This window comes from Musca autumnalis, unplaced genomic scaffold (assembly GCF_047663935.1).
Source record: "Musca autumnalis isolate F117 unplaced genomic scaffold, ASM4766393v1 scaffold_1, whole genome shotgun sequence".
Classification (NCBI taxonomy): domain Eukaryota; kingdom Metazoa; phylum Arthropoda; class Insecta; order Diptera; family Muscidae; genus Musca; species Musca autumnalis.
In genome coordinates this window covers 94686330-94709694 of record NW_027411644.1, presented here as the reverse complement: position 1 = coordinate 94709694, position 23365 = coordinate 94686330, and the positions used below count along the sequence as shown (strand labels likewise).

The 23365-nt window shown below is 34.2% G+C and overlaps 1 long non-coding RNA gene across 1 annotated transcript in view; it reads right to left on the bottom strand.

Moving 5' to 3' along the window:
- Positions 1–1479: 1479 nt before the first annotated feature.
- The window catches only part of LOC141390685 (uncharacterized), a 97097-nt gene continuing 75211 nt past the window's right edge, over positions 1480–23365 (bottom strand). Inside the window, exon 3 of the long non-coding RNA XR_012409446.1 lies at positions 1480–1735. This is a non-coding gene — a long non-coding RNA (uncharacterized lncRNA). The remainder of the gene's footprint in view (positions 1736–23365) is intronic.

Below are 23365 nucleotides of genomic sequence, written 5' to 3'. Positions count from 1 at the left end.
TTACCACATCTAACAAAGGACTTGTGTAAATTCTTAGGGTGGTTCTATCCTGGTGAACCATTAAAAAATGCTAATATTTTGACATTTTTCATAAAGCGAGTAAAAAGTACCGTTATGACGCATATGTGAAACATGTTAGGTATTGAAAATATCGGCTACTATATACTCTACATGTCTACAAAATTATAATTTACAATTCCTCTCCTTTCGTCAGATATAACGGTATTTGTAGACAAATATTGGTTGGTTCTATTCAGATGAACCGGAGTGTATTTAAAAATCCCTCCACGGATTTTTTCTTGTTATAAAAACCTAAAAATGTGAACTTTGATCGAGATTAATTTAAAAAGCGGTCCTGCGATTTTTTTATTTTTCTCATCTATGAACATTGTATTTTCAGAATCCGCAAACAACTTCCCAAGTGTAAGCACCTTCCATTTATAGTTGGTTCAGGCGCACCGTGATGTTAGACAGTAGTTCCTTTATCTAACTGCTACATTGATATAGTTATGGTTATGGTCAATTTTACACGGTAAATACTATGCGATCATTATCAACAATTATTGGCACTATCCTTGACCAAAACTATTTCCTCGTGCAAACATTTGTCAGTATTGAACTATAACTGCGACCTCTAGAGTGATTAAGGTTACACTACCCACAACTAAAACTGAGGGTTCCCTGTATGTACTGGGCTGTAAATCTGCTGTCTGACAACGTACATGAACATAATTAGCGTCAATTGAAAGGACGGACCGACGCACATCTCAAAATCGCTTAATCTAGTCGAGATATGAATTTTGGTATACGACATGGGGGTTTACGATGAATATTTCGCGGTTTTACCATGAATTTTTCGAAAAACAAACGTAAAATACCCTTTCCACATTGTGGTGTATGGTATAAAAAGTAACCCATTTCCCAACAATGGCTTTTTCGATACCTAAAAATTATGCTAACAGTAACAGACAGAATAACTTTGTTCCCATATGGATCACCCATTTCCAAAAATAGAAACTTTTAGGATGCTTACAATGTTTAGGTAGCCAGAATTAATATTTGCCTCTCGGACTGTTATTTTGATGTGTTGCCATTTGTTCACACAAAACCAAATTATAATTGTGGTGGATGATGTAGTTAATAAGTGTATCCATATCAATATCTTTTCACACACTCATGCATACATATTTACAGGGAATTTTTAAAATTTAAGTGTATCTGCGTTATTTGAAAATTTGACTTAATTTTAAATAAATTCGTTCCACAATTCATTGAAATGTTAGTTATTCAAGGGAATTTATACTTGTTGCTGTTATTTTTCTTATGTATATGTCAAGCGCACTCTTTAAACATGACGTGTTATTAATTGGAATCCCAGTGAAGCATAAACACAACATGTTCATTCATTATGCTTTAATAGCTTCAACTAATGTTAACACGTAATGAGTTTTCCTCATCCAAAAGCTGCTTACCTTCTAAGGAGCGCATGAACCACATTCGACATTAAAATCAACATTTGGAATCTTTCAATGGTGGCGCCGTCTTGCTCGATATATTTAAATCCCTGGGGCTGCTGCTGGCGCTGCCACCGCCATTGTCACCCGTCGTCGCTTCCAAAGTTGTTATGTCTTATTGTTGATATCGTTTTCGTTGTCTCCATCATCGTTAGGTTTGGTAGGACTAATGATAAGCACAGACTACGTATACAATTTCATTTAATGACTCTTCCCAATATCTATAGAAAAAGTGAAAGAAGAATAAATACAAAATCAATCAAGAATTGAGACGATATGTTTTAAATTAGATTTTTATTAGAGCAATTGAAAAAATAAAAGAACCAATAAGAACTTTCATTCATTCATTCGTTCTTATCTTGGGTTTATGACCTTGCACTATGGTTTCAAGCAGGAATTTTTTGGAAGTTTCAAAATTTTAATTAAAATTAAAAAAATTAATTTTTTTTTATATATAGAAAATTATTTTTTACAAATATTTTTTATATATATTTAAACTTTTTAAAAAATGTCCAAATATGTCCACCTATAAATCGAATTTGGAAGCTAGGTCTGTATTAATAAATTCAGAAGTCAAATCTTGCTCAAATTTGCCACAGTTAAAATAAAGTGGATTTTTCTATTTTAAGATGGGAGAATTTTTTTGTAAATACCTGTTGTGAATGTGCGTAGTATCCAATTGAAATATAACGGTAAAACCCACATCTATGTATAATTTTTTTGAAAATAGGTAAATTTTTTGTCATAGCCCCCACATAAAAGTACCGTCCGATTTAAGATATTTTGTGGATTTTAGCGACACTTTATGACCGATACGGCGGAAATTTGGTATTTCGACCTCTTGGAAGATATGAATCCTTAGTACCAACAATTATTAACATAGGTAAATATTTTGGTTTAGACCCTACACAACGTGACCACCCTGGTTCAACAAATTTTGGCAGTTTTTGGTCATTTTGGTCGATAAAACGTAAAAATTGCTGTTTGTACACATTCATTATAAATAATAATTATTTTCAATACAAAACGGACGTTGAAATAGTTTTGGCCAGAAAATTTGGATTTGAGACCATTGTGCCTTGTGGAAAAATTAAAAAAGGCTAATTTTTTTGACATTAAGTCTTATATTAATTTTAAAGTCAATATGGCAATTAAATTTAATTCCCTCCCTGAAATGTTACATATATTCGTCAAATCGTTGTGAACAACTAACAAATAATAATGGGCTGCCAGCCGAACAGAGGTCCCAATTTTCAGCACATTTAACTTGGGAAGTATACATACTTATGGTAAGATATTGACCTAATTTTTTGGTTTCGTTAGTTTCAAAATGTTTGCTATCGAATACCATATAGAAAATAGATTTCTGAACCACTGCGCTGCGTACTTTTTGTAAAGTCTTTGCCATTTTACAATATAATTTTTTTAGCGACACTTAAGTTTGATATTTTTATGCATTTTTTTAAATAATCAATTGATAGTCAGTGGAAAAGTTTCAATTATCTGCTATCCCAGAACTGTTGGCTAGGGAAATGAGAACCTTCTCATGCTCTCCTAGCCGAATGTTTGATCTTAATTTGCTGTAATTAGGATTACTAGTGTTCAACTAATTTCTCCATCAAAAATTTTGGACGGATACAGACATATATTGAAATACATGTGTGTATGTTAATTTCAATTTACAGAGGATTATTAGAAGGCCGTATGGTACATGCAGGGGCTTAAAAAACAGAGAAAAACGCTTGAATAAATTAACGCAAACAATGCGGTGGTCCTTTAAAGGGACACAAACATTGTTGTTGTTTCTTTTATTGTTATTTATTTTGATTGTTATTTAAGATGTGGTATATTAGTACTACTACTTGAATTGAATTGAATTGCGACAGCACACGTATATTTGCCCGATTCCTTAAGTGTTACCCGTGTACCTCCCCTTATTAAATCGTTGATTGGCTCGCTGTTAAATTGACATCACTACCATTTTGCACGAAACATTTTCGATTCGAAAGAGAAATTATGTTTTTTAACGAAGGGGTAGGGGTGAAGGAGGGGAAAATGAAAATGACACGCTTTAACTAAATATTTGTATACCCTCTACTATAATATGAAGGGTGTAATTAAATTTGGTATTTTGTTTGTAACACATCGAAATATTCGTTGGAGACACTATAAAGTATGTATATTCTTGATCAGGCTAAACTTCTAAGTCGAAATAGCCACGTCGGTCTGTCAGTCCGTCCGTCTGTTGAAATTTTAAGTCCAATGTAAATCATCTTATAAATTACACCTATGTGATTGGCTTTGCCAAAATTTAATTTAAAATTTAAGAAGGGCATGTTCCATTTAATTTCCTGACTTAAACCAAAACTGATAGGGAAGAATATAGGAAGTAGGAACACCAACATTCATTTTTTGATTTTATTACACTGTGCAAACAACTTCCAATGGGCATTTTCTGAAAGTATATACTTGGATTTTATAGCCTCATCTAATCCTGGCTAAAACGACACTTTTTCCCAATTATCGGGGCTTTACCTCAGAAACTAAAAAGAACTTTATAGCCCTAAAGTAGAAGAACTTACGTGTCAAATGGAAGAACTAGGAAAAACTGCATCTAGCGCAAAATCGATAAAATATATCGAAGTTTACATAATTTCTGGAATTATGGTAAGTAGCAGCTAAACTATTGGCAGTTGAACCTAGTAACCTTTTGCAAAAAATTTCCGAAAAATGTGCTCAACATATCCTTCGAACATTCTGAAACTCTAAAATATTTATTTCATGTTGTTTAGACTGTACTTCTGGAATTTTATTTTAATTTATTTTAATTTGGAACTTTTTTTTGCATAGCTCATACGTATATTAAGCAAATTTCCTCTGAAAAATAGCGTTTTAGAGGCATTTAACAGGAATGGAAAGTTTTAAAGAGTTGTGAATTACATTCCAGCGGATATTTCTTTCAAATGAAAGATAGCGAAAAATGTAACAGTTTTGGAGATATGGTGCAAAATATACGAAATAAAGGAATTTATTTATATATATTTAATTTTGAGGCAACAGATGTAGTTTTTCGAGGTTAATTTTTCTCCAAATATTTTCTTCATGCTCTTATCTACAAGTTTGCTTCAGAGGTTTAAACACGATTCGAATTGGTTTCAGAGATATTGCCTCGATTTGCTCTAAGAAGTCAATATTTAGCCATGTTTAGATGAGGCCATAAAATATCTAACAACACAAAACCAAAATACGGGGTTTGTCGATTAGGTCTGCACTTTCATAAAATCCACAGTAGAAGTTGTTTGCACAAAATTACCTTAAATATATTGCATAGTGTTACCTTCTCGAATAATTTTCCTAGAATCGATAATAACGAAATTGACCTAAAATTATTTACGTCAGTTGCATTCCTCTTTTTAAGAATAGGGACATTTCGAAGCTGAAAAACATCATCTTGTGGTACTTTTATAGCGGTTCTTAAAATAAAGGACGAAAATGGCATTGAAGGAAGCGAGTTAGAAGGTCGAAATGCTCTACGAAAACAACAGTTAACAAATATATAACGCTAATTTTAGATGCCTTACAGGGTCTTCAGCAGTAACTTCATCACGCCATAAATCGGAATTCGACTCACGGCGGATTAGTCCTTCGGGATTCTTAATACACTCACCAAGGGCTTTCACCCCCAAAAGGAATTATCTCTGCCCCAGATTTCCACCTCCATTTTGTGCCACAGTGTATTAAGGCAATTGTTAAAAATTATTGTTATTAACTGAAAAACAGCCACTTGGAGTCCAAGTGGAAAGCTGAACTAGTGATGGGAAGGCAACATAAAAGACCTTTTGGATGATGCAGGAAAATTAATTGTGGTGGAAATAAACTCTGTTGACAAACATTTTTGTTGACAAAGTAATTGTAGTTATTTCATAAATTCGTTTTTGTTTGTCATCAAGGTATATTGGATAGGTAGTGGTGTCACACCAACTGTTCGCATATGAAGTGTCAAATTCCTTTGTAACAAACTTATTTTTGTTGTAATAAAGAACATTTTGATGTATCATATCCAAATTTGTCGATACCAGTAGCTGCTCTACTCGTATTTGCCTTGTTTGTCATAAAATAATATCTCAATGTAACATTTTTCATTTTCTAAACAAGACATAAAATGACATGTCAAAGGGTTAGTGAAAATGACATGCCATAAGGTTGGTGAAAATTACATGTCAAAGCGTCGGTGAAAATCCTATGTTTTGGATCCGAAATGAATGTCAATTTTTGTGGGTAACGCTCATATAAAATTCATAAGTGAAAATGATGAAAAGATGACATGCCAGATCACTTGCAGCCATGATTAAAAAGCATCCTTTGCATCGAATATTTTACTAAGCATATTCCCTTTTGTTAAATCCGGAATTTTCTTTCTTTGAAGCCCCGGGTTCAAAATTTTCAGTTTACAGTCAGCACATATGCTACATTTTGATACTATAACACTGTGCAACATTTTTAAGGTGACCTTGTGCAAACAATTCGAACTGAGGATTTTTTAAAAGTACAGACCCAAACGACAAGAAGCCCCAGTTGGGTTTTGTTGTGTCAGATCCAGCTTGGATTTTATGGCTCCATCTTCTTCTCTTTCTGAAGCAAATTTCTAGATAAGGACAAGAATAGAATATTTGGAGAAATAATGAACTCAAAAAATTACATTTATTGCCTCAAATTTTAAAATATATGCAAAAATGCCACAATTTTTATAGATTTCGCACCGTATCTCCAAAACCGTAAATTTTTTCTGAATATGTTATTTTGGAAAAATATTCCCTGGAATGTACTACACAACTCTTCAGAACATGTCATTGTTGTAAAATGCCTCTCTCCCGTTGTTTTCAGTACATTTTTAAACGACGATTTAATAAAAATGTCAATAATGTAGTGAAATCCGAAATGCGAGAATAAACTGTTGGTGTGAACTGTGTTTGAAATACGTGTTGTAAAAGATATGATGCAAAATACCACTGAAACAACATGAAGTAAGCATTTTAGAGTTTCAGAATGTTCTAAAGAATTGTTGAGAACTTTATTTGGAAGATTTTAGCAAAAGGATACTTGGTTCAACTCCCAATAATTTAGCCGATACTGACCAGAATTTCAGCAATTATGTAAAATTTTCTATATTTTATAGATTTTGAGTTTTTCTTATGTGAATTCTTCAAAAGATAAGTTCTACTAATTTATGGCTACAATATTGCTAAAGACAGCAAGGCCGAATTCCTATTCGTTTCTGAGATAAAGGCCTGATAAATGCAAAAAAGTGTAGGTTTAGCCCGGTTTAGATGAGGGCATAAAATCCGAACTGGATCTGACAGGACAAAACCGTACAAGGGTTTTTGTAGTCTAAATATGTACTTTCGAAAAATGCATACTAGGAGTTGTTTGCATTTTCAGTGTTGCATAGTGTAATAAAAGATAATTAAACAAAAATTAAGTTTCAGTGTTTTATTTATAAATTCACCTAAAACTAGAATATAATTTGTCGCTTAGCCTCAATAAGTATATTCATCCACATGATGGAATCTCTCAAATAAAACACTTGCCGTTTCACTTTGCTACCATTTTTAATTTAAATACAAGCGTTTTATTTGAGGGTTTCCATCATGTGGAAGAATATACTTATTGAGGCTAAGCGACAAATTATTTTCTAGTTTTAGGTGCATTTATAAATAAAACACTGAAACTTATTTTTTTAATTATCTGTTATTTATGGTCAACTGCAACTGTGTCAAAAATGAGTTACCAGATTTGAAAATCAAGATAAATGAAACAATGGAAAAACACTGTGAAATGGACCAATATTGGTTTTGATTTCATATTCATGTATTGTCATCCAAATCTGAAAAGTGTGCAAAGTTTTAATTCGATTGGTCAACTGCAACTGCGTTAAAAATGTAACTAAGCGACTGTGCAACTTAAGTATTTGCATTTTATATGGGAAAACGAACATTTTTTTTTTTTTTTTTTTTTTTTTTTTTATTAAGTCTATAGATTACAAAATCCTTACAGACTAAATTAAATACTACATACATATATACATTTCAATGACTACAATGATGAATTTAAGAATAGAATTAATTTTCTTTTTATCGAGTCACGATTTTCAGACAATTCTATTAGATGGTAAAATTTATTAAATTCGACAAAAAGACGCCGTAAAGGGTCGTTATTAGCGTAATTAGATGTGTAGTAATTCACCTGAAAAAAATTTTATATTGACGAGATGGTCGAAAAGGTACATTTAAAGATATTCGATCTAAAATAAACTCTAACATTATTTTGCCTTGTATAACATTTAATAAGAATGTGACATTTAACATCGAACGTCTGCTTTTTAAAGTAGGTAGTTTCAACAAATTTAAACGATATTCGTAAGATGGTAAGGTTTGTGCATTCCAACCACGATTTTTAAGGCAGAACAACAAAAATTGTTTTTGTACGGATTCAATTGCATTGCAATGGATGGTATACGCGGGATCCCATATTATCGATCCATATTCCAATGTGCTGCGTACAAGGGAAATGTATAATTGCTTAGTAACAGATGGGTCTGAAAACTCTTTACTCCATCGTTTGATAAAGCCCAGACTTTTATATGCTTTATTTATGACTAACGAAATGTGATTTCTAAAGTCCAATCTATGGTCCAAAAGGATACCCAGGTCTGTTATAGAAGCCACAGGTTCCAACATGCAATCATTCAAATAGTAATTTGAGTCAATTTTTTGTATCCTATAGAATGACATAAGTTTGCATTTTTTAATGTTTAGTTCTAACAAATTTATATTACACCATTGGTAAAAACTGTTGAGATCTTGTTGCAAATTAAGTTGATCGGAAGGAACTTTAAAAGAGTAAAATATTTTGATGTCATCTGCATACATTAGAACATTTGAGTGGCGTATAACATTTGGCATGTCATTGATGAATAGCGAAAACATTACGGGTCCAAGGTGACTCCCTTGTGGTACACCAGAAGTTACAAAAATTTTGTTGGAAGTAGCATTACCAAATTTAACAATTTGTACTCTACCAAGTAGGTATGACTTTATCCATTTGATCAAGCAACTACTGAAACCCATGCGATGTAACTTTAGCAATAACAGACTGTGATTGACTTTGTCGAAGGCCTTGCTAAAGTCGGTATACACGCAGTCGGTTTGTTTTTTGAATCTAAATCCCTCATTGACCAGCGAGGTTAGTTCTATAATATTTGTTACAGTAGAATGATTTTTACGGAATCCATGTTGGTATCTCGAAAGAATAGAAGATACTTGGAAGGATATCAAATCAGTCACCAGTTTTTCAAATAATTTTGGTATGGCATTAAGTTTGGCGATGCCTCTGTAGTTGCACACATCTTCTCTACTACCTGATTTAAAAAGGGGAACAATGTAGGATTCTTTCCATATTGCTGGGAAAAACCCTGTATTTAAAGACATATTGAACATAATGGTTAGAGGAAGGGCTAAATTTTCTGCACAATTTTTTAGTATACATGGTGGAATTCCATCTGTCCCAGTAGAAGTTGTACATTTAAGACGTTTAAGGTTATTTAACACCATTGAAGTATCAAAATGTTTTACAATTATAGAATTAGCTTCAGAAATAGAGTAAGGATAATGATAATTGTCCACATGGGTCTTTGTGGAATAAGTAGTTTGAAAAAAAGAAGCAAATATGTTGGCGATACTAATATCATCTTCACCAATAATTCCATCAAATTTTATGATATTGGGAAACACATTTGAACGTCGCTTTTTATTAATGAAATCATAAGAGGATTTAGGATTGGATAGAAGCTCGTTCTTTATTTTTGAAATATAATTGTTGTAATGTTGTTTATTAGCTAGCATGTACTTCGATCTAGCAATTGAATACTGTACATAATCTAAAGATGAACCACTACGTTTAAATTTCTTGTATAACTTATTTTTTTTTGTTTTTCAACTTTGACAATGTTTTAGAATTCCAGGGAGGACCAGCACTTCTAAAGAATAATTGATAACAGAAGATGGAGTATTTAGTTTTTTGATGGAACATTTGGTAAGTACACTATATCAGTCTTCGGAACATCTTTAAAGATATATTCACGTATAATAGCTTTTTCTGGCCAGAATTGTTGATTTAATACTCTATCATATACACCTTCAGGAACAGCAATCTTAAATGATGCTTTGTTTCGTTTTTGGGCATATTTAAATTTAGTAACTTGTATTTCAGCGTCATCATTCAGTTTGTGTTTTATGTACGACACTACATGTTCAGCGGATGTTTCAGCAGCAAAGCGGGCAGCAAATATTGCACGTTTTGGTTCAAATACTTTCAATTTTATTAGACCTTGGGAATTGGGAGGACTGTGGCTATTTTGAGATCTGGGAGTAGCCTGAGGCGAATAAAAAGTGTTCGAGGATTTTGAACATGACGGTGTCATTTCAGATGACACAGCGTTATTTTCGGTTACTCTGGAGTTACTCTTCGATGGGGTATCATCAATATTAATTTGTGGAATATTTAAGGAGTTAGAATAACTTTGTGGAACACCAGCAGCATTATCAGAGGGTTTCTTCCTTTTTCGCTCTGAATCAACTGGAGAATCAAGGAATTGTTCAAGGCATGATTTATTATCAAACATTTCTTTGTACTTTAGGAACCTATCCATTAATGAATTTAGGTCGAGACTTATTATATTAAACTCCTCCCGAGTTTTCTTGAAGAATGAAAAGAATTCCGTATCATATACACGACATTTACTACAACACCACCGCAAGCCTTTATTCTCTCTTAGGTTGTCAGCAGTTTTTGCAGCTAGTTCAACACATTTGACATGATAAGTATCGAGGCAAAGCCAACATGATACCATTGGATAATCAGTTAATGCGTACTGGCAGTTAATCTTTGAACAGCTCATAGTATGTACTTATGTAAAATTGCAGCAGTGTAATAAGTTAACATAAAAGCTCGTGTGTAATAAAGCTTTAGGTGTTGTAAGAATCGTCTCACAAAAAAAAAAATGTTAAAGGCGCAAGCATATGTTTCGTAGCAGCATAGAACGAAATGATGAGTTGACACAATGTTGATGTTGACAATTATCAGCCAAAGCTTTTAGAACACGATGTAATGTTTGTTACGGACAACGCACAAAGGATAAACGAAGAGAAAAAATGTTTTTATTTGCTTTTATTTGTTTGGCAAAAAACACAACAACCGTTGTACAAATTGGTAATATTTTAAAGAATTCCAATCTGGGAAACAACTAAGAAAGTTTTTTTTCGTTTTTTATGATGTATGCGATGGTAACACAGCGAGAATTGATATATTATTAAGAGCGAGTTAAAAACACGTCTGCACAGTAACAGTGATATCTTTCTTTAATCTACGACGAGATGAAAGTTTTTGATGAAAATTTATTTTCTCGGACTCCTTAAAAGTATCCATCTCTGATAGTTGGTGGCATTATTCTATAAATATCTTTATTTGCATCGCTCATCTCTATAAACTATTTTGCCGTACAGCTCTAGTTAATTGCATATGTATATCATTTCTCACACCTATGATTAATACTGATTTAAGTGATTTTAAAGGTTAAGGTTATGAAAATTCATATTCAACGTAAACGTTATCTAAGAATAATAATTTTGACTAAACGCATACTCAACCGATACGAAAACATTGTAAATACTTCAATTAATTTCCAAGAACCAACAATTCGTTCTCATTTTTACCCTCTACCAGAAAGCAGTAGGCTCCGTAAACATAACAGATGCTAAAAGGTCTATAGAATGCCATAAGTGTCATGATATTATCATAATTTTTGACCTACAGAGTGGCATCCATATAAACATATATTCATTTCCACGTACAAAGTTGTCTGCATGCACGTGGGTGTGTATGTCTGTGTTTATACGCTAGTTTAAATATTTTGTATATAAACACACTAACAAGAATATAAGTTAGGACAGTTAAGAAAACAAAACGTAAATGAATAATTTTGCGCAATTTGCAGGCTATGTTCATAGGGGAAACGAAAGTAGAAAATCTGTTTACTTTTAGTTTGTCCATAATTTGTTTAGTCAGGAAGCAGGTAAAGTACTAACTACGAAAAAAAAATTAAAAAGGATGTGTGCAAAGCCGACTACCTCTACCTTGAACATTCATGCTCATCCAGACACACACGGAGAATCATAAGAATAAATTCATTTACTGTATAATATACATATCTCAGGTGTAATAAATGTGTACAAATGTGGTATTCTGTGTGTGTGTTCATTTATGTTCGTCTGACTACCATCCAGCACAAAGTCCATCCATATTATGTAGTGGTGTTAATACTTCGACAGGTTTTAGATACAAGGTGGCGCAAAAGTAATCTTCCGAAGTTTTTTGGCTGTAATTTAAAAAAATGAAAAACTTTGATTTTTCTTGTGGATTATTTTTATTTGGTCTTTTAATTTTTTTATGATATCAGATAAATGGCCGCCACCACAGTTTATTGTCTTTTGAGCCCTTTTTATGCTATTGTCCATCACTTTGGCCAAAACTTCCGGCGATAGGTCCTCACATTCTTCTCGGATATTGTCTTTAAGAGCTGAAAGAGTCTGAGGCTTGTTGACATAAACCGACGACTTCAAAAAGCCCCACAAAAAGAAGTCTGGAGCGCCTCATCACTCAGGATTATTTTTGATGAAAAGCATCTTCCTGTTGGTGGTGATTAAGGATGGCTTGATCGTATGTTAGACGCGATTGACGATCAGCATCTAACAGCTGATGCACCGTCTGGACTTTGTACGTAAACATCTTGAAATCTTGTACCAAAATTCGCTGTAAAGACATTCAACTGATACCCATTTGCGTGGCACGTCGTCTGGCCTATGTCGACGGCGCTTCCATGACATCCTCGGCTACAGCAGCAATATTCTCTGCAGAACGGATACTCCGGGGTCTGCCATGCATGGCAGCATCACGTGTTGTGCCAGTCTCTTCGAGGCGAGCGGCTAAACGTCTGCGACGAAATTCACCTTGTGCCAAAGTCACCGACCGATTATTGGCCAAATAAATAGTCACCAATATTCCGCGTTCTGGAGCAGTGTAGAGTAACATTGGTTATTAACGTGTATTTTACATGTGTTTTCTACACAAATGTCAAAACAGAACTGACATTAGGGGCCAATCGAAAAAATTATAGCATTTTCTGATAGGAAGATTACTTTTGCACCACCTTGTACAAGCGAGATTATGGTTATACTACACACAATTGTAATTGTGGGATGTCTGTTTATACTTGGCTGTCATTATGCTGTCTGACCACGTACATCAGTATCAATGGAAAGGCGAAGAGTTCCTCTCCTAAATACAACTTCCGGGGTGGAACATATCTTCCAGGAACAAATATATAGTCATTATACTTAAAACTTTACAAATTTTAATATAAAAGTTCGGGTCCATTTCACTCGCTAAATATTATCCCATCATCACGTTAAATTGCAAGCTTCTTCTTTGTCGTAATCCCAGACGTTACATAAAATCAGATAAATATGTTGTTTTTGGTCAATGTCACCGCCTTCATTATGATCACCACCAAAAACTTATCGTTTCTATTCTGGTCGGAAACCGACCTTCATACAAAATTTCGTGACGATTCTTCCATAAATGCTATTAAAAACCACATTAAACTTCCGGAGACTGGTGGAATCGCAGTTACCAAACAGCTCACACCCATAAATTAGGCCGGGAACTTGTAAAGTTTTAGCTAAAAGTAGACGATATTCGCGGTGCGCCTTAACTAATTTTAAATGGAAGGTGCTTACACCTGGGAAATTTTTGCAGATTCTGAAACTAGAATGCTTATAGATGAGAAATATCAAGAAACAAAAAAAAAAACGCCGGAGGGATTTTCAAATAAATCGCGATTTAAGTTCACATTTTTAGGGGCTCTTTAGGTTTTCACGACTTTGCTTGGAAACCGCGAGTCCTATGTAAATAGACCTAAGGAAAATGTTGTAGCTGTGAAAATTCTGAAAAATTCGAACTGAACCTCTATATCTCAAAAATGGTAAAACCTACGAAAAAACCTAAAGGTCAGACTTGTAGAGAATTTTTACAGCTACAACATTTTCCTTAGGCTCATTTCGATACGACTTGCGGTTTTCAAGCAAAATCGTGAAAACTTAGAAAACCCCTAAAATTGGGAATTTTGATCGCGATTTATTTAAAAATCCCTCCCGCGATTTTTTCTGATTTTTTATTTTTCTTATCTATGAACATTGCTGTTTCAGAATCAGCGAAATTTTCCCATGTGTAAGCGGTTTTCATCAAAAGTTAGTTAAGGCGCACTGAGCATGATATTGTTTTATAAGGAGGCGACACAGTCAGCGAATTGTCTCAATTTGAACTTCTATATCTCAAAAACGGTAAAACCTACGAAAATATCGTAAAGGTCAATCTTGTGGAGAATTTTCACAGCTACAACATTTTCCTTAGGTCTATTTACATAGGACTCGCGGTTTCCAAGCAATATCGTGAAAACCTAAAGAACCCCTAAAAATGTGAACTTAAATCGCGATTTATTTGAAAATCCCTCCGGCGATTTTTTTTTTTTCTTGAGATTTCTCATCTATGAGCCATGTAGTTTCAGAATCTGCAAAAACTTCCCAGGTGGAAGCACCTTCCATTTAAATTTAGTTAAGACACATCGTGTATGGTTTTGGGTGTATAAGAATGCGTGATCCAAAGGGCACGCAATTTGGCGTATGTTTTTCCCACTGTAGAATTGATGTGATTCGTCCAACTTAAGGTCAGGAAATGTATCAATCGGGCGGTACATTTAAATGGGAGTTTCATCAATGTGTGTTGACAATTTTTGGTGAAGAAGTTTGGTGACCACTGGGAACTTAAAATGTCAAATTATCGCTATTTCGCTAAAAATACAGCTTTAGAGAACACTAAAAGTCAGGAGGTACCGTTATATGGGAGGTATACCTAAACACATACATATCGCTCATTCACTCAGAGAGTGACACATCTAAAACAATAAGTTGTCGATTGAAATTTAACTTCTCAACTTTAAAAGATTATTACAAAAAAATAAAATAACTACTTGGACCATATTTTGCAAACAGCTAGCCGGATAGCAGTGCTAAATATCTCTGCGAGATCAAGCATAATTTGACGTGTTGAAGTGCTTCATAAACTCAAAAAAAAATCTTTTCAGTTGAAATATACCAAACCTGCAGTAAATGAGCTGTAAATCGATGAGTTTTAGAGATATGGGCATGACAATTTTACACAAGATAAAGTATAAGTTGTAAAAAAAATTAAATGGCTACCTCAGAAAACGCATTTTTTGAGTTATGTCACCCTGTGAGTAAATGAGCGATATGTTCACAATTTTTGGCGAAGAAGTTTCGTGACTACAGGGAACCTTAAATGTTTCTGTAAAACATGTAGCTAAATTTCTATAAATTCTGAAAATCGGGAGGTACCGTTATTTTTCTTGTAGTAATTTCGTGATAGCAGGCAACCTCGAATGCCAAATTACGGGCAGTTCAGTAAAACAATGTAGCTAAACAAACCCTTCACATGTTGACAAGTTTTGGTGGAGAAGTTGTGTGACAACTAAGAACTTTAAACATCAAATTACGGTTAGTTCGGTTAAAACATGTTAACAAAATCAAATCAGTCAATAAAAACATGAGCCTATGTTGACAATTTTTGGTGGAGAAGTGTGGTGACAACTAAGAACCTCAAATGTCAAATTACAGCTAGTTCGTTTAAAAATTGTAGTTTAAATCCTCAAACTACGGAACCTCAGGAGGTACAGTTATATGGTGGCTATACTAAAACATGGGCTGATATAACACATTTTCAATCTTGACCAGTCAATGAAACAAAAAGTTTGCCTATGTCCCGTACACAAGAGCATCCTATGTCCCGTCCACAAGAAAGGAGATAAAACTGTTTCAGTGCTCAGAGCTTTAGACCTGGCAAATCCGCTATTCACCGGATATTTAACTTAGGGCAAATCCTTGAAAAGACCCAAGAAATGCAGACCGACACATATCCCCAATGTTATACACCATTTTTCATATCTTGACGAGATAAAGCGATATAGCGATGTGTGTCCGTCCGTCCATGTGTCCGTCTGTTCATTATAAATTGTAATCAAACTCCAGGCCGAAATTATGTACCGATCGTCACGAAATTTCGTATGGAGGTCGGTTTCAAATCAGAATAGATCACTATTGTTATCGGCGATGATCGTGAAATATTTAGGGGGTGGAATGGACAAAAAACCAAATTTTTATCCAAATTGGTATCTGCTCTGTAGGTCCCAATCTTAGTCCGATCAGCACGAAATTTTAAATAAGGTGTGAGCTTATGACATCAAGAAAGCTTGCAATTTTACATGATGATCAGATAGTTTTTAGCGGGTATAATGAACCAAAATTTTTGTGTGAAAATTGGAAAACAATTTAATATATCTTATATATTTATTCCTGGTAGACACATTCCGCCCACGTGACTTATTTTTGGAAGACTATCTCCCGACCATTCCATAGATGCGAATTATATTGATGTATGTACGTGCTCAGATAACAGAGTTACAGCCTAGTATATACATAAATTCCACAGCTTTAATTGTGTGTATAGTAACCATAATCACGCTAAAGTTCGCAGTTATAGTTTAATACTGAAAAATTTTTACACGAGGTAAGAATTTTGTTCAAGGAAGATGCCAACAATGTTGGATAATGAGCGGATAGTTCTTAGCGGGTGAATTTTTGAGGGAAGAATATCCAAATTAAATTCCACATTTTATTTCTAGGACAAGTATTTCGGTAATCTAAGAAAATAAACTTGAAAACCAACATGAATATTGGGGTTAGATAACTGAACTACTGCCTAACATATTCATACGTGGTTTTTATTGTTGTGATTTTCTTGCATAGAACTACATTTATATTCCATGTTACAAAATGTCACAATCTTGATAAACAAGTTTTCAAATCATGACAGAAGGATTCCCAGGTTTATAAATTGTTACAAATTACAATGCTGTACGGGGTCTTGATGTTTTGTGATACCTTTGATAAAAATTATTGTAATAGTACCTCGAAATATTGGTATTTTTTACATTGATCGATTCCATTAAAGTCACCGAAAACTATTTCTAAAATTCTGTAAATGTTTGTATATATCCTCAACATTTACTCCAACGGGATTATCGATATAATGATATTAGACCCCAAGTGTGTTTGGACGAAATGCATTTCCGACAATTTGGAGTCGATTAACTTATGTCCGTCCGTCCGTCGGTCTGGCTGGCTGGTGCGCACGCTAACTCTCCAAGAATCAACATATTTGCTTCAACATATTTGCTTCAAATTTTAGGTCCCTTAAATTTTGTCGGTCTACACTTTCCGTTAATTACCCCCACAAATGTTCAAAATTCCAAACTAGGGATGTGGAAATATTACTTCCATATGCATGGTTCAAATATGGACTATATCGGCCCACTCCTCTTCTCGAACCATTTTGAATTTGTTTTAAACATGTTCGCCTTGGGACTCCTTTTACGACGGGGCAAGTACGTACTTCCTGAGACGACGCCAACTAAACAGGCTAGTGCCTAAGATAACACTCGAAGGGTGAAACCGGTTTGGTCTTAATTTTGTATATGGTATTACTTCATAGAGACTTGGATTACGTCCGAATATGGACTACATCGGAACAGAGACTGAGGGTGTATCTCCGTCGGTACAGCTGACCGATACTTTCTAACATGTTTTAATAATATGTAGCGAAAAAGCCCCGATTGGTCATTAATGCGAAAATAATACCTTGCGTTTCCAGTAATGACGGCGTATATATGTATGTACTCGTATGTTCTATATCTCTGGTATGTTACCATGTATATCAACTTATGTATGTACGGCTAAAATATGTCGCAATCATACAAAAGAAATTCCTTGGAAATAGTGCCCAGGTGTAGTGGAGTAGGGTATTACATGGTCGGCCCTGTCCGACTATAACCCTCTCTTACTTGTTGTCAATTATAAATCAGACTTCGACATTCCATGTCTTATTTTGGTATTCACGCAAAGCTAATTCGACTTTGAAAGATGACATTAACTGATACCCGATCCTCAGTTAAAATAGGAAAGAACATCTTCGAACAGTTCACTACCAAGAGAAGTTTCAGACAAGGATGCGGCCTTTCGTGTGATCTATTCAACATGCTAAAGCAGCTAAAAAGGCGTATAAATATGGGCCGCGTGACCTCACATGCAGAACTGTAGTGGGATTCTCTAACTCATTTTTTGAGTTACCGACAAATGTCGGTAAAATTAAAATGCTTATAATTTCGGTAATTAATGACGTTTGTCGGTAAGTTAGCGACGACTAAATAGTAGTCGTAAAGTTCTACCGATAGTAGGAGTGTTGTCAACTTTTAATTGAATTTTTCATTCATAATTTTACGTTTTAATTTTATCGATTTTTGTCGGTAACTCAAAAAATGAGTTAGAGAATCCCACTACTGGAAGGCCAAGGCTTCAATGGAGCAAACAAGTGGAATACAATATCCCAGATTGGCAGGATAAAGCAACAAATAGAGATGAATTGAGATCTTTTCTTAGTTCGGATGTAAAGGGCCAGCTAATTAATCAATGTATTTATTATAGAACATTTTCGTTTATATACAATATAATTTCATTTGCTTACTGAAAACAGTTAATTTATCAGCTTGACTAATTTTCGGTTGCTTCGACACTTGATACTTATACACTAGCGGTCATCTGAATAGGTTTGAATTTTTTTCTTTATATATGTTAAGGTATCTTCTGATGTGTTCGTATTGCAGATCCATACTATTTAGTTTTTGAGAGTCCTATACTTTGCCAACATTCCCAAGAAAAAACTTGACGGTGTTGCCATATTTTCGGAAAATATCCCAATTATAATAAAAAATGTACAAAAAAGTGACCAATTTTAGCGATCATCAGAATAGGTTTGAATCAAATAAAATTGAAAAATTGTACTATCCAAGCAAATATTGCGCAGTTTTTTGGTTTAGTTTAGTAAAATGGAACATTCTGATAAATCCTACAACAAATTTGACCCGCTTTATTTGGAACGTGGGTTCAATTCTCAACATTGAAAAGTTACCAAGAACTTTCAGATAAAATCAAGAAATATTCAAATCAAAACGTTTTATAAACTTGCTTTAAATGACTTTTTGATTTCGTTAGATCTCTTCTGAGCTTCGAAAATTGTCTGAAAGCAAATACCAAGTGTAGCCATATTATTAGGATCGATAAAATAGAAAGGTCATTGAAAATAGTTGGTATTTTAGTACAAGTTTCATTTTTTAACTATCCTTGCAGTACAAATTTATGTGTTATCATGCTCACAAATCCACCATAGTTCACCACATGTATCATGAATGTTCTAAAATTGGACTGGAAGAATGTTTCATCGACGACAATAAAGTAGAAAATTGTAATTCAAATTTAAGTCAAAGGGGCATGATATCACCGACTGTTATAGTGCTGTAATACCTATATAGTCAGGTCAAAAAGTTTTTTTCTGTTCACAAGTCATAAAACAAACACGAATAAGTACGAAAGAATGGACTACTGAGGTTATACAGCACTATAAAAGTCGGCGATATCATGCCCCTTTGACTTAAATCTGAATTACAATTTTCTAATTTATTGTCGTCGAAGAAACATTCTTCCATACCAATTTTCGAACATTTATGATACATGTGGGCAACTATGGTGGATTTGTGAGCATGATAACACATAAATTTGCACTGCAAGGATAGTAAAAAAATGAAACTTGAACTAAACTACCAACTATTTTCAATGACCTTTCTATTTTATCGATCCTAATAATATGGCTACACTTGGTATTTGCTTTCAGACAATTTTCGAAGCTCAGAAGAGATCTAACGAAATCAAAAAGTCATGTAAAGCAAGTTCATAAAACGTTTTGGTTTGAACATTTCTTGATTTTATCTGAAAGTTCTTGGTAACTTTTCAATGTTGAGAATTGAACCCACGTTCCAAATAAAGCGGGTCAAATTTGTTGTAGGATTTATCAGAATGTTCCATTTTACTAAACTAAACCAAAAAACTGCGCAATATTTGCTTGGATAGTACAATTTTTCAATTTTATTTGATTCAAACCTATTCTGATGATCGCTAAAATTGGTCACTTTTTTGTACATTTTTTATTATAATTGGGATATTTTCCGAAAATATGGCAACACCGTCAAGTTTTTTCTTGGGAATGTTGGCATAGTATAGGACTCTCAAAAACTAAATAGTATGGGTCTGCAATACGAACACATCAGAAGATAGCTTAACATATAAAAAGAAAAAAATTCAAACCTATTCAGATGACCGCTAGTGTAAGTGTGCGCAGCTCTCGGTTGCACTGAGAACCTTTCGTCAGAATTCTGAAGTGTCGCGCCGGAAATCGTTGATCATTGTCATAATGCCTATTGTCAGATTATGTATATGACGTTTTCGTATCCTCGATAGAGCACGATCTCCAAAATTTTGTATAGGTTGTACAAACCACTCTGATTATATCACAATTCGTTGCAGTTTCGAATTCGTCTTCTTGCTGCTCCTAACTTTTTATGATCATTTTGTTTATAACATGGAGGGAAGAAACTGATGTGTCGTTCGTTGTTGGTCAACATATTCAGGGCTGGAAGAAAGAAAATTTAATTATTTTAATGATCATATATTTTTTAAAACAATACTTAAAAAGTTTTTAAAAATATTTATATTAATTGTGAACTACACAGTTTATAGTTCAGTGTGTGAGATTGCATGGGTATCATTGTTTGCCCTTTTCTCAATAACCCCCCTGTCGTAAGTTGTGAAGTAATTTCCATAACAAATAAAATTCAAATTTGACTTCATATTCGCCATGTCTTTAAATTTCTTAAAATTTCTTTCTTCAACGTATCATATTCTGATTGCTATTATCACAGAACTACGACTACAGCAACGAGAATAGTAATGTCAAAAACTCAATTTCCTACGGCGTCAATTTATTTCCGCTGACCACTTTTGAGTGCTGCAACAAAAACCATAAAACCACAACCATTTATTTTAACCCTGCGACTAGAAGCAATACATTTTGCACCTAAAAGAAATGGTGTCAAATCGTATTTCCACTAGCTCATGAACATCTAACGAACGAAAGTATTTCGTTTCTGTTTCCGTTCACCCAAAGTTTTTGGTGATTGAAGCCAACCGAATTTGTGTTCATGTTTCCATAATTGCGGTTGTCTGCTATTGTTGTTGTTAATGATGATGGCTTTGATTTTTAATGATTATGAGTATTGAAGCAGTAAACGCCTGCTCATGTCTAAAGGCCTCTTAACCAGGCAGAGAAAGTCTTATAAAATATTTAAGGCATGACAACCTAAGGGCAAAGAGGAATTACTTTCCAAATGCTAAAATGTAAAGTTACAGGTTGTGTCCTATATTGACGAGTAATTGCAACAATAATATATTTTGCATTTAGAACTTAATTCAGCATTCATTTGTTTTTCAATCAGCTAAGTGTGGAAATAATAGAGAGTTAGAGGGAATGTGAAAATAATAGCGAGTTAGAGTAATCAGAAAGATGTCCTTAAATGTATATGTACCAAGGACTAAATATTAAACTGAAAGCATTAGTACAGAAACCCGGAAATCCATCATTCCAGCAATTCAAGGTCAGCGAAATTCTGGACTTTATGAGTAGGATAAACCTCGTGATTGCCGCGATGCAAGAAAGAAATCTCACCGTCACCTGTAGCTTGCAACGTTGCGATGGATACAAAGCTTTGCTGACCGAGCAAATTGATAGCTCCACATCTTACACGATGAACGAAGACGCTCTTACGAAAATAAGAGGAGATTTCAACAGTTCGCCAGACATCGCCATTGTAGCGCCTGGCCGGATAAGTGACGTGTCTTACCAACCCGCTTGGCTTAGACCATCCTACCATTGTCTCCGTTAACAGATCAACCGACTTCGTAGGGGTTCAAATCCTCGAGAAGGTGAGAGAATTTTCTGGGACCAAATTTACCAGCAAAGGCGAGGGGAGTCGGGAACTTCTTTTCAATGATTATAAAAATTTAATTATCAAATATCAGAGATGTAATGTATAATACTTATGACCAAAACCAAAAAGTTATCTAGCATGACAAAGACATTTTTGTAGCAGGAAAGGAAAATTTAGTTCACACAAACTAAAATGTAATGAAACCCACTTATGTAGTACTACTACTTCCGTTGTTTAACCGCTACGTTATTGACATTTTTACCAATTTCACACAAAAGTTTCAGTCCATTTAACCCGCTAGGTATTATCTGATCTTCACGTTGGTTTGTACGCTTCTTCTTCATCATAAACTCAAACTTTGTTTAAAATTTTGCGGGTTATTATTTTGACCTACAGAGCCGCTACAAAATTGGTTAAAATTTTGTTTTTGGTCCATTTCATTCCCTGAACATTTCACGATCATCAGCAAAAACTAATCATTTATCTTCTGGCCCGAACCCAACCTCCTTAAAAAATTCGTTACAATCGGTCCATAATTGCGGCTTTAAGCTTGTTTACAATTTTTAATAGCCGGACACACATCGCTAAATCGCTTTATCTCGTCGAGATATGAATTTTGGCATACGAAATAAGGGGTCTAGGACGAATATTTCGTGGTGTTACATAAACTTTTGGAGAGACAATATGTAGCATGGGATAAAAATGTGGTTCTCTACACAGAACTCATTATATATTAGGCAGTAGGCCCGTTATCTAGCAAACACTTTATTGCAATTTACATCAGAGGAAAGGTCAGTAGTTTTTTCCCATATGTAGGCTACTTTGCGAAATATATATGTCCTCAAGGAATTAAAATATCGAGCAAAAATAAATTTTATATTTTTCATACAAAAGTAATGGTCCATTTCACCAGCTAAATAATATCAGATCATCATTCAAATTTGTAGGCATCTTTTTCGACCTATACTCTTACCCGGTGCACAATTTCGTGACTATTGATGTATAATTGCGACTTCTAGCGAGTTTATTATTACACTACAAACAAATAGCAGAATATATTAGGCTGTAACTCTGTTATCTGATCATGCACACCAACATAATTGGCATAAATTGAAAGGTCAAGCGTTTCACTTTCAAGTATATCTCACTTGTCCTGCTGTATATTAAAAATTTTCACAATTTTCACACAAAAGTTTTGGTCCATTTAACCCTCTAAATATTATCCGATCGCCATCTCAAATTGCAAGCTTCCCCTTTGTGATACACTCTTACCTTATTTAAAATTACGGGTTGATCGGACTATTATTGAGACCTACAAAGCCGCTAGAAAATTGGATAAATATTATGTTTTTGGTCCATTTCACCCGCTAAATATAGGGACCCAATAAGAATAGGGATCTATTCTGATCTGAACCCGACCTCCATACAAAATTTGGTGACGATCGGTCTATAATTGCGGCCTGAAGCGTGTTTACAATTTATAATGGACAGACGGACGGACGGACAGACACACATCTCAAAATCGCTTTATCTCGTCGAGATATGAAGATTGGTATACCACATTGGTGGTCTCCGACGAATATTTCGCGGTGTTACATGAATTTTTAACAAAACAAACTTATAATACCCTTTTCCACATTGTGGTATAGGGTATAAAAATATATTTTATGGTTGAATCGAAACACATTATATGTTTGCTGAATTTTTTTCTGAGTGTGGTATTGAGTTTTTA